The sequence below is a fragment of the Anneissia japonica genome, unplaced genomic scaffold (assembly GCF_011630105.1).
Source record: "Anneissia japonica isolate Jap-2015-1 unplaced genomic scaffold, ASM1163010v1 scaffold288275_len480233_cov166, whole genome shotgun sequence".
In the NCBI taxonomy this organism is placed as follows: Eukaryota; Metazoa; Echinodermata; class Crinoidea; order Comatulida; family Comatulidae; genus Anneissia; species Anneissia japonica.
Window position 1 is genome coordinate 134,818 of NW_022738306.1, and position 17,713 is coordinate 152,530.

The following is a 17,713-nucleotide window of genomic DNA, read 5'->3' on the forward strand; positions in this document are numbered from 1 at the left end:
CACTGCCCCAACAGGAGGGGCCAGCTTTCAACGATAGGTCCCCCTCTGGTGGTGCTATTTCTGCTTGAATGTTCACAATAATTTCTGTACATCTAATGTAATAGATACAAAATCTTTACATTCATGATTTCTTAACTTAAGGTCAGATGCAATGAAGGAACGTTATTATCTGTTATTTTGTTTATAAAAAATATATTCTAATTCTCATTTTCAAATGAAAGCTGATAAACTATAATTTAAACGACAAAGTAAGTAACTTAAATATTGAATGTTATTGATTAAGTTCTTTACTCCTGCATAGAGAGTGTATCTACGCTGAAGTAATTACAAATTAGTTGGTCAAAGGACTATTCTGTTTTTCAGTCAATAATGCTACGGTGTGCAAACAATGCAGAATATAATTATGTTCGTCGGCTAATTATCAAAGATGTACATGAATTGGAAGAAACGTTCACACTTGACGATTGTATTGTATAAAGCCTTGAGTCAATTATGATATTATTTGAGCTTTTTTTTCAGATGCATGGTACATTGAAGATAACCGTCAATATTAATACCACACTAACGAAGGTCAAGAAACACTAACTCTGTACCAGTAGATAACAAACTTGTAATTCAAGTGAAGGAACATGACCTGCTTCTGATGGTTTTGTCGGTAGTAACATAATCTTTAACTGCTTGAGCGGGAAAAATAGCAGGTGTATACATTCATAATAGGCTATAGGCTATAGGAAACATATTATTGAAAATAATATCCATCAAGAGTAATACAGGCTAATTAAAAACTACTTTTCTGGGATTCCAAATGAACAAAAGTCTTATCTATATTATAGACCACAGCTTAAAAGACCATGAAAATCCCGGTCACAAAAGTGGTCTTTAATTGGTGGGAGAGTCCTAGAAAATAATATCTTTCATATCAGCTTCATGGCTGGCAGAACCGGATCTACAGTATGCAGATATTTGTATAATCGGCTCCCTCGCAATTCACATTCCCATTCATCTTACTATAGTGTGCCCCTCTCCCCCACATTAAAAAACGTTCCGCAGGCCCTGAGCTTTAAAAGACCGAATTGCTCATTTATAAGAATCAAATAAGTTATCAGCTTACTGAAAAAAATTGACTGCCAAGCCTTTCTTTCCTATGCTTTATCCTATACATCAAGCATCAAGGGAGCCACCATAATAAAAATTATTCCCACCAACTATATGAAACACAAACATATGATATATATTTTTAGACCGTTGCTGAGGTTCCAGAGGCAGATCCTGGGAAGGGGAGAGTAACTAGGGCTAGGCCTCCCTAAAAAAAATAAAAGAAAAGAAAGAACATTAAATATTACAAGAAGACAAATAAAAATATAAAAATATTAAAGACTACTGATATATTTAAAATATTAAATCACATCTTTAAAGATAAAAAAAAATATTCTGATAAATTATAATTTGTGAATAAATTTCATCCTGATTAAATTATTATTTATAAAAATTGATCAACGCATTTGGATAATCGATTATTATTTACATCAATATTGCATTACAGCAAAATAGCACTATGAAATTTAATCATCAATCTTCCGGACTAATGTAATTACTAGAATCTCGGAATATTAATTAAACCTAAACCTAAAAATAGCTACCTACTTATAATTCATCTAAAATCCGGTCAACTCAACATCTTAAATATCACTTAAATAAATTAATACACCTCATATCAATTCAATGATGCAAAACAGATATGTTTCATTTTAAGTAGGCCTATATTTTAACTTCTAATTTACGCTATTACCGTATAATTCTTGCATATAAGGCGATCCGCATACAAGACGACCCCTGAGTTTGATTAGATTTTTGGACACTTTTAGTATGGTTATGATGTGCCTATATATGGTCATGAAGTGCCTATATATGGTAATGATGTGCCTATATAATGGTCATATGGTCATGATGTGCCTATATGCCATATGAATTCATACTTTTTGCTGCTCTTATTGGTCTTAAATACTGTATCTAGCTGGTAAAAACGGAGCCAAATGTAGGGTTAATCTTCCAAATACCATTTTATAGGCTTTTAAATGTCCATCAAAATCTTATTTTCCCGCATCTAAAATTGCGATCATTCATACTAACATTTAGTAGCTTTTTTTGCTATTTTAACCCTTGTCTTTTACGCGATAACATACGGTATTAATACAGTTTTTAAAATTAAGGTCTGTCGGTCAGGGTTTTTTTTTAATCATATAAATGCTAATTCTGCATTCATTGGCCAACCAACACTCTTCTTTCCTTTTTTTTTTCAATTTCTTTTACATACAACAGCACACTTGCCAATTACATGACGAAATGATGCTTCATGAACAAAATATCTTGATTTTGGGAGTGGATTATTTTCAGAAGTGAGGAAAAAAAACCCTGCTTAAATATAAATTGTTATTTTAAGATAGAAGGGACAAATTAACAGTTAGATAAAATGACAATAAATAATATTTAATACAAGCGGCTTAGATAGATAGATAGAAATCTTTCTTTATTCTGGATACTCTGTCAGTATTGTTACACTGTTCTTCCCTGAGGTCCAGGGTATTATCTTAAACTACACTTTATTACAAAATAAAATTAAAAGAAAAATGCATAAAAATATAAAAACAATATATATTGAATAATTTGAATTACATAATAAATAATTAAAACATTTCTTAAGGATTAAAAGCGAAAATAATTAAAAAAGGATTCAAAATTGAGTAAAAAGATACATTAAATATAAATTTATAATTTAGGACTTAACTTTATTAAACTATATTTATATCAGTGAAAGGGTTATATAGAGACTTGGCTATTAGGTAATTTAATGGATGTTGGAATAAATTACTTATTATATCGGCTTTCCTAATTGAGGGAAGAAAATTATATATTTTGTGAAATTGGGGATGGCTAGATTGAGACAAAATATGTGTGGCCATGTTTAAAACAGCATTTTCATATTTAGACTTGGTATCACATGGATTTGGTGTTGTAATCTTACTTTTATTCCCTACTGTGCCTAATCACATACAAACTTATAACAAAATGAAAAGAGTGCTGGTTAAGCATAAGCCACTTTTTAATATTTAGTCTGTATGCTATATCTTGTACAATAGAAGACACTGAGTTCTGAATAATTAATGAAGCTGACATTGAGCTAAAGTACAACAAAGCTACTAAATGTCCAATGGATCGAACTCATTTAAAATCAATAAAGTGTTTGAGATCTATACTAAACTTTAAATGTCACAATACAAAGCAACCATGACTTTTTCAACCAATTACAGGCTTGACAGTGACTGTCAATACCGGTAGTTATTGTCTAGGAAGATGCTATCTGCGTATTGATCATTTAAGTTGTTATGATCAATATTTGTCAGGTTCTATGATCAATGGATGCTAGTCAACAGCTGCTTTCTTTTAAATTTAAATTAAAAACCATTTAAAGAAGACTAATAAAAGTATAGTATTAATACTAGACTCTTTGTAACATCACGGACAAAAATAACACCCATCCTTATTTAGCTTCCTGTTAAAAAATTATAGCAAAAGAACTTTTAATAGTAAATCACATTCTTTTAAACAACCATTATAATTTTGAAAGTAATGTCCTATCTTCCTGTTTGTGCCTAGGGTTCCGCCAACAAACACCTTCTAGAAATGGTTTTCTCAGAAATAGTCTTAAACATTTTTTTCCAATTTGTTCTGTTCTAGTCTTAAAATTTAGTTCATAAAAAAACGATAGTATTTTAACACAATTGTTTACAATACAAGATACCTATACAGTAATCAATTTTTAAATTGCTATTGCCTTATAAATTTCTGCTGTTCTTATTAAAAATAAAATTTGTGAAATTTTACAAATTAGTTGGTACTATAAATAATTTACTGGAAGATATTTTAATGTATTATCTCATAAGTGTGTTATTTTCCATAATAATTTATAAAGTGAGCCCTCTATAGTCTGATTACACACATTCATATATACAGTAATAGAACTTGGGTAGCAAGATAGCTGATCAAAATCAGTATTTGCAGTCAGTAGATTAATAGAAATTAAATGTAGATTTATTTTATAGTTATTGTGTATAAACTAAACTGTAAATCTGAAATAATAGGCTTCCTGTTATACCAAAGACAAAATCAAATGTTACTGCAGCTTCCTTGGTAATGAGCCAAGGAGGTATCAAATTTGGTACAGTGTTGACATTATGGGTCATTTGCCTACAAAATAACTGATTGTGATTGGTGGACACTTTACCAGAATACCATTGGTTGAAATTGTGAGAATGCCATTGGTTAGAATTTAGAAAGATGTCATTGGAGTAAACTTAAAATCACTTTAACAGTGAGACATAGATAGCATAGATATGGATTTGGTAGAATTTTCAGAAGGTTGGTAGTCACTTTTTAGGGCTATGTTGTTGAGCTATGGTAAGCTACATATTTTGGAAGCTTGGAGGCTTTGGAGAGATGACAACATAAATGTTTTTTTTTAAATTTTTTTATGAGGGAGAGTGGGCCATTTTGTAACCTTCAGAAAAAGATTAAAAAGACTCCTACATAGAAGTGGAGTCGAATAGCAAGGGGAGGGGGGACTTTTTTGGAAGGTCAAAAAAAAGAAGAAAGAAAAAGAAAAAATGCCTCAGAGGTTATTTTCGGGTGTCTAGAACACAAAATATTCGCGGGGGAATTCCCCCGGACTCCCTAGGATGGCGTTATTTCGATTGGCCCCACTTTCGGCCCCCACCTTTTGGACATCTCCGGACCCACCCCTGTAGCTAGTGGTTAAGATGCTTGCTTTCTAATCTCATAGTTCAATTCCTGTCTCAACAGGACTTTTTCTCACAACTAAAAAAGATGGGGATAAAAATAACTAAAAACAACTCCACTCCCTAGGCCTCTATAACCAACTTGGTTTATAAAGCGTCATTCCATCCTTGAAATGGCGAGTATAATAGAGGAGGCCCAGGGAGAATCACTCACTCAGCCCCACCATGGTTCGGGATGGGGCTGAGGTAAGAAATTTTACGATTATGGCAATTCTGTATGGCCGAAGATGGCACTCTCAGAGTTAAATATGAATGTAATTTTCTTTCTTCCTCCATTTAAAAAAAAAAATCATTTTAAAGAATTTTTTTTTGGGGGGGGGGGGGAACGGTTGGCTAGCTGGGCCACTTCACTTGAATCCGCCATTCTAAATACTTGTTGCCTATGATGATGTTTTGGATAGGTACAATGTCCCTTCTAATTTGAGACCACATTTGGGACCTGGAAGTTTGGGATGGTCTCAGGGCTCTGCCTCCAGTTAGAGCGTAGGCTTTGTGTTAAAAATTGAAGATTGTACTTAGAAAAAGTGGTCTGGATTACGGGTTATTGAATTGGAGGATAAATACTTGTGTATGATAGGCACAAAACTTAAAATAACTACTTATTAGGTTTTTTTTATTATGGTGAACTGTAGTTGAATAACAAAATTTTAAAAAGAAAGCAACTCAAAGAAAGGATCCTACAAAAAAACCAGAAACCTTTTCACATTTTATCATTTGTTTTTAGTAGGTTTAAAGAGCACAAAACTATATTGTTGATAAATATCAGTCCAATGCAGAGATGAGTTGAATGTGTAATGCCGAGAGATGTACAGCACGATTACGTTGACATAAAAGATATGTACCTTTCCAAACAATCAAACAAAAGAAATTGATTTCAATAACTATACCCGCTACTCAACAAATGCACATCAGCATACAACAAACAATAGTAATCCCAACCGAGCACATTGGGAACAAATTATGACACACAAAGCATGAACGGCAGCCTACCGAACACATCAGTGTGAAATTGTGTAGGAGGGAAAAATTGTATTTGTTCAACCTGACAATGACCTTAAAATGATGAATCCTGTATTGAACTATAATCAATATTTGTCAAAGTTGCTACCATGTTGCACTTGTTTCAGGATGTTTCTCGGTAGCAGTGCATTCAAATGATTTGTTAAACACTCAGACTACACTGTAGCAATAATATAAACTTGTATTTTTTTTTGTATTTATCACCACAAATCTAATAAAATTGTAACAATTTTGGAAAACCTTAACAACCAGGTGACAAAAGAAATCCAATTTGCCTGTGCAGCGATTCATTTTACTTTTCATAATTTTCATTTATTTTTTTTTCTGATTATTCATAATTGGTTTTGTTTTTTTACTAAATTTGTAATTCCATCAAGCCTAATTGTTCCATGTCAACATATTTGAGTATTTTATTTTTCATCATTGTTCTAATGACATGTCATTAATAAATTGAATATTAATGCATAGTGCTTTAATAAAAACCCACTTTAAATAGATAAAATCTGATTTTAATTAGGCCAACCTGTATTTTATTATATTACAGTAGACACAACATGTTCAGTTGAATGGCTAACAGTTAAGGTAGGGGCGGCCATACAGCCATAATATCAGAGGTTGCACATTCACATTAGCACATTCGCCTATGGTCCTAGTCGTGGAACAAGTATTCTTGGATAGGGCTATGGTAGGCCCAGTGTAAACAACTGGTTCATGGACAATCGTTACTCAATTCTATATTGTATATATTTTTATGTTTAAACTGTATACCACTTTGGAAAATCAGTGCAATAGTACTGAAAGTGCCTACAGTATAAAGAAAGAATAAATAAAATGCATACAGAACATAATAATAATAATAATAATAATAACAATAACAATAACAATAATAATAATATGCTGTATTTAAACACGGACACACTTTAATCACCCATGGGTGTTTTTCATCAAGGCCATGCATAATAAGAAGAAACAAATTTATTGAAAACAAAATGAATTAAAAAAAACAAGAAAAACACAGCATCGTAACTACCAGCGAAACTACTGTATCCCTTGCCGGGTACACCAACCCAGTATTTCTAAGTTTCGGGAATGACAATGAATGAAATCAGAAGTTATTTAAGATACATTGCATGAAAATATGTAAATTGGAAGAAAAGTTAAGAGTAGCTGCTGGTAGTCTTATGGAAGGAGGAACTACATTACATTGTTTGGCTTTAGATAAAAATAAAATTACCAAATAAGGCAATTACATGATGAATTTTGGAATTATCACGTTCATTGATTGTTCAATAATCAATTATTTATCAACTCATATGGAAAACTGGATGACCTATGTTCAAACAAAATGTGTCTGAACAACAAAAGCCCTTATTACATCAGAAACAGTTTTGATAGATTGACAAACAGAGGCCTTGAAGTACCGCGTAGGGCTACAAATGTCCAATATTTTCTCACGTCCTCTTCGAGTTACGCTTATCCTCATAAACTTGGCAACATGACATAGGATATGATGCTTGCACGATATAGGAATGAATTGTAGTGATGATGTCAAAAGCTGATTGTAAAAATGCGATTAAAAACAGACTGCTTCTCACACCCTAGGACAAACCAACATCCTGTAGGATATACAAGATCAATGCAGGTGACACTATTGACTAACACCTGGGCACACCTGTTGAATATCACATCTGTTTGTGATGCATGCAGGGATATTACAGATTGACAGTTTTTATTGTTTTTAAACTGATTATGACTAGTAGTAATAATATTGGTTGCTTAATAGTGCCCAGTAAGTGTGTTTTGATTAGGTTTATATATTGAGTCAAATATAAAACATATTGATTATAGTACAAATTAAATCATCATATCCCTAGTGTAGAATTGCATCACGATTACACAATCTTTATATTTTTTTAACCATTTTTACAGAGGGTGACATTCCAACCTATCCTGGAATGTCAACTGATATTCAGGAGGCCCTCTAAGTAAATGAAATAACATGAAGCTTTTACAGTCACAGGTAAAGTCACAGGACCCTGAGGTTGGAAGGCAAGCATCTTAACCACCAAGCTATTCAGCTCCACTCCCTAATATAAAGTTTTTATTTCGATTAGAACATGATATTCTCATAATATTGTCATATGCAATAAACAAAAAAAAATGAAATATATTTAAAAATATTCATAATTAGAAAATTGTATTATAGGGTGTGTTTCTATTGATAAACACAAAATAATAGATTTTTTACCGCTTTTTTAAAGAGTGCCAGACAGCCTGCCCACGTTGCAACTGCATTTTTGCTTTTACAAAAATCGGTTTTCATGGCGGAAATTACGTCACCATTTTGTTTTATTTAATCAATATTTTTTAATCACTTCTTTCGAACTGGTCCCGTTTCTACTGCGAGAAAAAAAGCAATTTTTTGAAAAAGCGGTTCTTAATCAATTTTTTCTTCCCAGTAGAAACAGGCCCTTATAGAGTGGTTTAACACAAAGTATGTTTAGTAAGTTGCTCATTGCATTGCTCAATCACCACTGTCACCCTCATCTTCATTGTCATTACCATCTAAGCAGTAATGAAGATTTGACATGCATAGAAATTGGACATAAATTGGGTGACAATAATAGAACAATATCACCCTGCATGCAATGAGGCATCTGAAATATATCCGTGAGGCATTTGAAAACATTTACTACACTAAGGCAAACATACCTCTGAACAATAGTTGTATGAGTACTTATTTTCTTCAAAGAACTGACAACAGATTTTAACAAATATGTTTTGCTTCATTCAGCTGAATTTAAAGATAGTTTAATTAAACAAAAAGTTTCAAACAGACTGTACAGTATCAATCACTTTAGAAATTTTTCAAAGGTATTTTTGTAGTAAATCGTTCCCCGGCACCAATAGCATTATAACAGTACGTAGAAAGATATTGGAACAAATTCGAAGAAGGAGACTGTTGATTTTACATGCTGTTAGAGAAATCTACAGGCACTAAAACAAGAAAACACTGCCTACAATAAACATGATCTGAAATATGTATTATGATATACAGTACGTTAACAAATATTATATATACAAACTCATCCCCAGAGATAAAGAAAACAAAATTGGTATGATATTACACTCCCATTAATATTATAATTACCATCAGAAAATGACAATTTCATAATATTGCTATAGATGCATGAATAAAGATATGAATTTTGAATTATATTTGAAAATTGCATTATAGAGTGGTTTCACTAATACAGTGCTTACCTTTTAATCTCAAAGCCCTTGGTTGAATCACTGCAGAAAATGACAGCATTTTTTACATCCAATACCTGCAAGAATTCAGGCAGAATTTGGTATATTATTATATCTATATTGGTTGAAAACTGGCAATAGTGATAAAAAAAAAAGTACAATACTGCTAAAACATTTTGAAGAAATTGAATGGAAATATATTAGGCTTAGGTAAGTACATACAGTGGCAAAGACAAGCCAAACCAGTCAGTCGTCGCAAATCCTGTTTCAGAGATACAGTAATGTCCAAAATATTCTGGAATGTCAAAATTTTGAAATCTATTTTATTGCACTAAGCTAACCTTTATCTATGTATCATGCTATACTATTATTTTCCCCATTTTCAATGTAAAAACAACAATCTTTAACTATTTGGTGATGGTTTCTGCCCAAGAAATGCCTGAAATCATAAACTTGGAAGGCTATTTCTCACATATTGTTATTTAAACAGTTGTACAGAGGCAGATCCAAGATTTGAAAGAGGGGGTTCTAAATTTTTCCCAAAAACCAGAAAAAGGGGGTTTGATTCCTAGATGGCCGGAAATGAGCTTTCCCGACTTTTGAGGTGTCTTTTAACGACCTTTAATTTCTTCAAAATTCAAGGTTTTACCCCTCTTAAAAAAAAGGTTAGGTGATTTTATCTCATTATTAGGCCTATACCATAGAAGAAAATCAAAGATAAAGTCAATATATTATTAGGCCTATATTCCAACAATATCGAGTACGATAGTTGGATACGTAGTCTTTCTTATAGATCGATGAACGGATAGGCCTGAAGAACACCTTGAACTCCTTGTACTAATAACTAAAAATCGGTTTTTGCGACCAGTGACTGGTTGGGCTTGTCTTTGCCACATATATTCATAATAAAAAAAGGGAGAGGGGGAAAAACAGATGTGTCATTAATCATGCATTTTCTAGTAAACTGAGACAAATAAGTGCAATACAGCTACAGAGCCTTTTGAATGGTTTACAAGATGACAACAATCATATTAGTAAGAATTTTTTATTATCGCTATTAGTCTGATTATTTAAACAAATATGCAGTTGGAAGCAAAAATCAGATAATATGAAGGTGTGTCCATGAGGAACATAAATGTGAGTTAGTTGACAAATGTAGGGGCCTAAGCAGCCAAAGTTTTTCCTAGTTTCAATTCATATGCCAAGGCATATGGGATGGGAATAAAAATCAACTGTAATGAAACACAAACAAACATACAGTATTTATTTTTAGATTAAATGCTTCCAGGTTCTTTCTTGAACCTCCAGGGCGAGAGTTCGCGTTCTGGCGACTACTCCCAGCAAGTTCATGTGCAATACAATTTTGGGTGTCTAGACAAGAATGGACATGAACTCGCGTCCATAGCGCCCACAGTGAAACCTGTTTTGGAAGTGAACTCTTGTTTCAGCAAACGTGTTAAAGAGTATTGCATGAATGTATGAAGCAACATCTTGAACTTCATATGTGAATCAATGGGAAGCCATTGAAGCTCTCAGACAACAGGGGGTGATGTGTGAGAGCTTAATAGCATATTAAATTATATGAATTTACTTTGAGTAAATTGTGCTTATAAACAAAATTCTTAATCCTTTTACAAAACACTCCTAATAATTCAGGTGCCTGTGTAATCAGTAGGCCTCTTGATGATTGATGAATACTGACTGTGGTGATATATGCTTGTGGTAAAAATGACTGCTCAAAACCCAGGTGCAAATTATACTTGACAGACTAATAAACTATTCATTAGTCAAAGCATCAAATATTGATGGTAAATATCTGTCCATTAGATGACCTACTCGTCATTCAAATAGACGATGAATAGAGACTGACAAGAATCAATGGATGTGTATAGGTGAGTGAATGGGGACTGGACACCACATGACATATAAATGACTAATTAATTCAGTATCTAAAAAGCACCCACTAAAATGGCAATGCCATGAGGACCAGAGGGCCACAGGTCCCCATCAGAGCACACTGGATCCCGACATCAGGAAAAAAAGCCATTTGATCCGAAAAACTGCTTTAAAAAAAGCATATTACAGTCTGTGTGCACTATTCCTAATAACTATTAAAATTTGCTCCAAACACAATAGGGCTGAGTTTCATTTTTGAACCATTAAAATGAACTCATCATTTGAGAACTTGGACCCCTCATCAGAGAACTTGAACCACTCATCAAAGAACTTGGACCACTCATCAGAGAACTTGGACCAATCATCTGACAACTTGGACCTCTCATCACAGAAATTGGACCTTCCATCAGAGAACTTGAACCAATCATCAGAGAACTTTGAACCCTCATCTGAGAACTTGTACCCTTGATCAAAAAATTTGTACCCCTCACCAATAAAATTGGACCTTAATTACTCATCAGGGAATTTCTTGTTCTGCACTGGCACCACCAAGAATGTTTACAGTATCTCAAGATTACTTATAATACCTATTCTTTGTTATATATTGTGACATTCATTTTCATGTTGTTAAAAAATATGTAAAATCAGAAAAAAAAAGTTGTTTGTTGTAAATTTTGTAATCCATTCAATGAGGAATTGATTGTCTTCATTCAATGTTTTAGAGCAGCAAGCATTCCGCAAACTTTTTAGACTGACGACCCAGTTAAGAAATTCAGACCATAGCTCGACCCACTGACATCTGTCACGCACAAGTCGGAGAGCGCTATACTGTGCTTACCATGTGTTTCATTTCAGTGCATTTTACTATAATTGTTTTGCAGCTAAATTGTGTCTCATTAAATTGTAATTAATTATAATAAAATATTCTGTCATACCATCGTTCATTGCATGATTGTGCTTGTACAATGTATGATTTTAATATTCCAACATATTGATTCTTGTCGGTGAAATGAACACGTGGTTGCGGTGGTGGCGTGATCAAAGATGGTATTTTATCACGCCCACTTTCTCATCCAAGTAGAGGAGTACTATATCAATTAGAAAAGCAAGGTGGATTGGTAGGCGGAGAATGATGTGAATGAACAAAATGTAATACGATCAAACCAAGAATGATAGCAAAACAGACCATTAACTTGGAACAGTTGTTAATCTTCAACATGTTGCGCTATATCAAAATCAAGATAAACTTCATCTTCAAAAGAACAATAATACATACTAATTTGTGCTTTTGTTCTTTTTATCTGCTAATTAAAACTTTATAATAGGCATATATATGTAGAACTATCAACCGCCACCATCCTGGTATTTCTAAGTCTGGTTTCAGGGTTGGGATTTGAGATTTATAGATTAACCAGCTTAGCACATGTAAGCTCTTTTCCAATAGTGATGCTTTTAGCTTTGGCAATTTGTTCCGCCACAAGGAAACTAGCCTTTAGACCACTCATCAGAGAACTTGGACCAGTCATAATCAGAGAAATCAGACTTCTCATCAGAGAATTTGCACCAATCATCAGACAACTTAGACCTCTCATCACAGAACTTGGACATTCCATCAGACGACTTGGACCTCTCATCACAGAAATTGGACCTTCCTCAGAGAATTTGAACCAATCATCAGAGAACTTGGAGCCCTCATCTGAGAACTTGTACCCTTGATCAAAAAATTTGTACCTCTCACCAATATAATTGGACCTTAGTTACTCATCAGGGAATTTCTGATTTCTTGTTCTGCACTGGCGCCACCAAGAATGTTTACAGTATCTCAAGTTTACTTATAATACCTATTATTTGTAATATAGATCCCTATATTGTCTGACATTCATTTTCATGTTGTTAAAAAAATATGTAAAATCAGAAAAAAAAAGTTGTTTGTTGTAGTAACTTTTGTAAAAAAGTGAAAAAAGTGAAATGAACACGTGGTTGCGGTGGTGGCGTGATCAAAGATGGTATTTTATCACGCCCACTTTCTCATCCAAGTAGAGGAGTACTATATCAATTAGAAAAGCAAGGTGGATTGGTAGGCGGAGAATGATGTGAATGAACAAAATGTAATACGATCAAACCAAGAATGATAGCAAAACAGACCATTAACTTGGAACAGTTGTTAATCTTCAACATGTTGCGCTATATCAAAATCAAGATAAACTTCATCTTCAAAAGAACAATAATACATATACTAATTTGTTTTTTTGTTCTTTTTATCTGCTAATTAAAATTTGATAATAGGCATATATATGTAGAACTATCAACCGCCACCATCCTGGTATTTCTAAGTCTGGTTTCAGGGTTGGGATTTGAGATTTATAGATTAACCAGCTTAGCACATGTAAGCTCTTTTCCAATAGTGATGCTTTTAGCTTTGGCAATTTGTTCCGCCACAAGGAAACTAGCCTTTAGTAAGTGGCTTATCTGAATTCGTGCTTTCCAAAATACTTTTACTGCTATGCAATTCATCACGCTTTTTCTCAAAGAAAGACGACGAATGTTTGTGTTAGAGGGCTAGATGTTTTGATTTCAAATGCCTTTTTAATTGAAATGGCTTCATTGACTCATATCATCCCATCATCAGAGCGGAAAACTTGGAATAAAGGTATGCGCACTCAGATAAGACATTTCATCAAGTTTAGTAATGGTCTTAGTTGCGAGATGACTTTTCAACAAAATATACCACAAAATTAACCGTATTTCAAGGTATCTAACTGCTGATATGGTTTCTGACCTAGCTAAAATTGTGATTTCTGTTAAGGTCTTGTGACCCACCAAAATATTTCAGCGACCCACAGTTTGCGGAACACTGTTTTACAGTTTTTCCATGCAAGATATGAATGAACTTCATTGCCTGTATGTTACTACTGTAATGACAAAAATTATGAACAGAAAACTAGATATATTAGCAGATTCATTAAATCTGGTATTTTCCACTATTAAAAATACTGTATACTTGAATACTGGATGCCCTGAAAAAACACAGCCCTGTAGAAAGATAACCCTCCAATCTAGGTTTGTTGCCAAATATTAATGAACGATGATATTGAGTCACTCAACTATGAAAAAACAGGATATTATAAGCATGTTGCCCATCCTAAATTAAGCTATCTCCTTCAGTATGTAAATTAATGTTATCTACTGCTATATCCAATAGCTCCCTCTTAATAAAAACGCTTATTTCCCCATATGTCTCCAAGACCTTATTATTGTTTTGCAAGAATAAGCACCAACTTTGATCAAAGGTGGGTAGCATGGTTTAAGCATAGGGTGGGCCACTCTAAAGTTTACGAGCAGGGTGAGCAACTCAGGCTGGGGCCAGGGAGTTACCTAGGCTGTTTGGTTGACGTGGAAGGGCCAAAACAGCCTGGAAAAATTACATGGCTTACCCAAAATGAAAACAACAGCTGAAAGATATTAATTTTGGCTATGTACATTCAGGCATATAAACAGTTCCACGTATTTGAGCAAGCTTGCAGAAATGCATAACTGTAATCTAAATTTTCATAAGTTTTCTCATCACTTAAGACTACTTTATAGTCTCATAAAGAGACTTTCGGAAATTAGTATGAAAATTGAAATGAGTTTTCTGACTTTAGGTCAGAAAGTAGACAAAAGTTGTGAAAAAAACTAACATCCCCTTTTTCCTCAAGTTATTTAAAAACATTCCAATTAATTTTAATAGGGCTACTTAATTTCCTTTCAAAGGAAATTACCCAGCCTTGAATTTGAACTGACCCCACAAATTAGGAAATTAAAAATTTATATTTGTCTCTTGCCCCAGAACTGCCTGTCATATACCTGTACTTGTATACTACTGTATACTATAGTGGTACAGGCTGGTAAATAACAAGTTTTATTCATTAAAAGTTATTAAATTAAAAGTAAAAACGGGTCTCTGTAATGTATAATTTGATTGAATTTTCCACCTCTGATTAGGATTTGAAAACAATTTTTCAGATAATTTTTTCCCCATGGAAAATGACTTTTTTTTAAATAGCAAATTGGCAAATTTTTAAATTATTTCCAAATGTGATGAGGGTAGAGATGTGAAACTGGCAATTAATTTGATGTGGCCTTAATAGCTAATTCTATTTAAATAAATTTAATACAGTATTACATTGCCACATCATGGTACCATGAAGCACTGATTCATATTGAGCAAATACCTACCAAGTGGTTGTATCAGCTGAGTATTGCCATGTCAAGGTATTCCAAGTGAAAAGCGTATTTACTTGAGAAACAAGTTGATGATATATACAAATTGATAGAAAGCGAAAGTAATGAGTACTCAGGGAGGACAAACTGAGGAGTGTCTGTAAAAGTACAAATGTATGTGATATAGCATCACCTTTCATACCATCTGACCAATAAGGATTATTAATTGCCTGTCCTTGTCTAGTACCTGGGAAACTCATCAACATTCCCAAATGATGTGTGGTCACTTGAATTAAGGCAAATGACCTTAAGGTAAATGACCTTCCTAAGCTTGGTGTATAAGGCTATGTTCACACACACGGCGTAAGACTGGCGTGGCTTACGCCAGGCGTAAGCTAATCCACGGATTAAAATTCCAAAGTGTTCACACAAACGGCGTTCGTTAAACTAGCAGTAATATAGGCCTATGTGGAATAGTTTTCAGTTTTAAATAATGTACGTGTTAACAGTAGTAAAATTAACAGTGCATCATTAAAGCTTTTAAATCTGTGAATTGTTCGAAGTGAACTTATATGATTATTGTATTTAAAATGAACAATTTTACTTTTGATTTTTCAGCTAGCATTGTTGATGTTGCATGTTTTAATAGACAGTCTAAATGGTTAAAATATCTTACAAAACACAATCAATAAATCATATACATTTATAACTGAGTAAAATGCAATAGAAAAGGAACCCTTTCACCATTTCATTTATAGAGAGCACAGAAAAGAGACCAAAGTAGCTAATATATTGCAATCGTGATTGGTCAATCTCTTGAAATGAGGTCAAATCATTCAAGCATCACTGGCGTTAGCTTAGTGGCGTTAGCTAATCTGGGGTCTGCAGGTAGCGTTAATAACGCCAAGGACGTGGCGTAGTGAGTGGCTTTAACAACGCCACTGCCTAGTTCACACACAAAGGCGTACGCTACGCCATGCTTAAGCCAGCCTTACGCCGTGTGTGTGAACATAGCCTAACCCATGAAGTTGGGATATTAGTTAAAAATGCAAGGTATTATTTACACACAGATCCTATATACAAATTTACAGATGGTAGTACTGCTACAGTACCATGTAGCACTGCTTCATTCCTGAGCATTAACTACTTATCAAGTGGTTGCGTCGGCCGAGTGTTGCCACATCAAGGTACAATGTAGCACCGCTTCATTGGTTGCATCAGCTGAGTGTAGCCACGTCAAGTAGCACTGCTGCATTACTGAGCATTAGCTACCTACCAAATGTTTGTATCGGCTAAGTGTTGCCACGTCAAGTTACCATGTAGCACTATACTGCTTCATTACTGAGCATTAACCAACTACCAAATGGTTGCATCGGCTGAGTGCTGCCACGTCAAGGTACCATGTAGCACTGCGTCACTGAGCATTAACTACCTATTAAGTGGATGCATCAGCCGAGTGTTGTCACGTCAAGTTACCATAGCACCGTTTCATGATACACTGAGCCACTACCTATGAAATGGTTGTACCAGCTAAGTGTTCACCCAAGGTACCATGTGGCACCGCTTCATTATTGGGCAACTACCTACCAATTACAGACCTGTAGACAGGGGGTGCAGAGGATTCAGATGCACCCCCTCCTAAATCCCAAAAAGGTCCCCCATTTTTGTATATTATTTCCAAAAATTGTTTCTAATTAAAACTAAATGCTATAATATGCATTGTATTTTGTAGTTGCCAGCTCTTCTAACGATAACGGTTGTACCAACTGAGTGTTCACTTCAAGGTACCATGTAGCACCACCTCATTATTGGGCAACTACCTACCAATCAATATGCACAATGTTATCTTAGACCTACTGATCAAATGGTACAGGACTTCTTCAGGTCCCTAAAAACTCAAAGTAATGAAAATTGAAATAGAATATTCACAGAATTGGTTTGAGAAATCAATTACAGTACATAAAAGGACCTCAAAATGCTACTTTGTGGAAGCTTCCTGAGGTTTTCCCCCAAACCCCCTCTCCAGGCCCCTGGACCCCTAAATTTAAGAAAGTCCACTTTTTAAAACCTATTATTTCACTAAAATCATTCCTAATTATCACATCCTAGACTCCCCCCAGAAAAATGTACCTCCACAAAAATTACGGGCCTGAAGTGGCTGTATCAGCTGAGTTGTCACTTCAAATTACCATGTAGCTCTGTATCAGCTGAGTATGAGGCGCCATCTGTTAACTTATTATTTAGCAAAAATAACATGGCTTTTTACGTTATATATTTATATATTATTTTATATAATATATAATATTTTATATAATATATAATATTTTATATAATATATAATGTTTTATATATAAAATATTATATATTATATAAAAAATTATATATTATATAAAATATTATATAATATATAATTTTTATATATTATATAAAAAATTATATATTATATAAAAAATTATATATCTGTCTCTTATACACATCTATATTTTTAT

General features: G+C 33.7%; 2 long non-coding RNA genes across 2 annotated transcripts in view; one reads left to right on the plus strand and one right to left on the minus strand.

Annotated features, from left to right (window-relative positions):
• Nucleotides 1-8,750: 8,750 nt before the first annotated feature.
• On the minus strand, nt 8,751-15,608 carry LOC117117522. Its single transcript, XR_004446914.1, has 3 exons — nt 15,240-15,608; nt 9,138-9,202; nt 8,751-8,870 (listed from the first exon to the last, which is right to left on the minus strand). It is a non-coding gene; the product is annotated as an uncharacterized LOC117117522 (long non-coding RNA).
• The window catches only part of LOC117117523, a 19,193-nt gene continuing 10,685 nt past the window's right edge, over nt 9,206-17,713 (plus strand). Inside the window, exon 1 of the long non-coding RNA XR_004446915.1 lies at nt 9,206-9,335. This is a non-coding gene — a long non-coding RNA (uncharacterized LOC117117523). The remainder of the gene's footprint in view (nt 9,336-17,713) is intronic.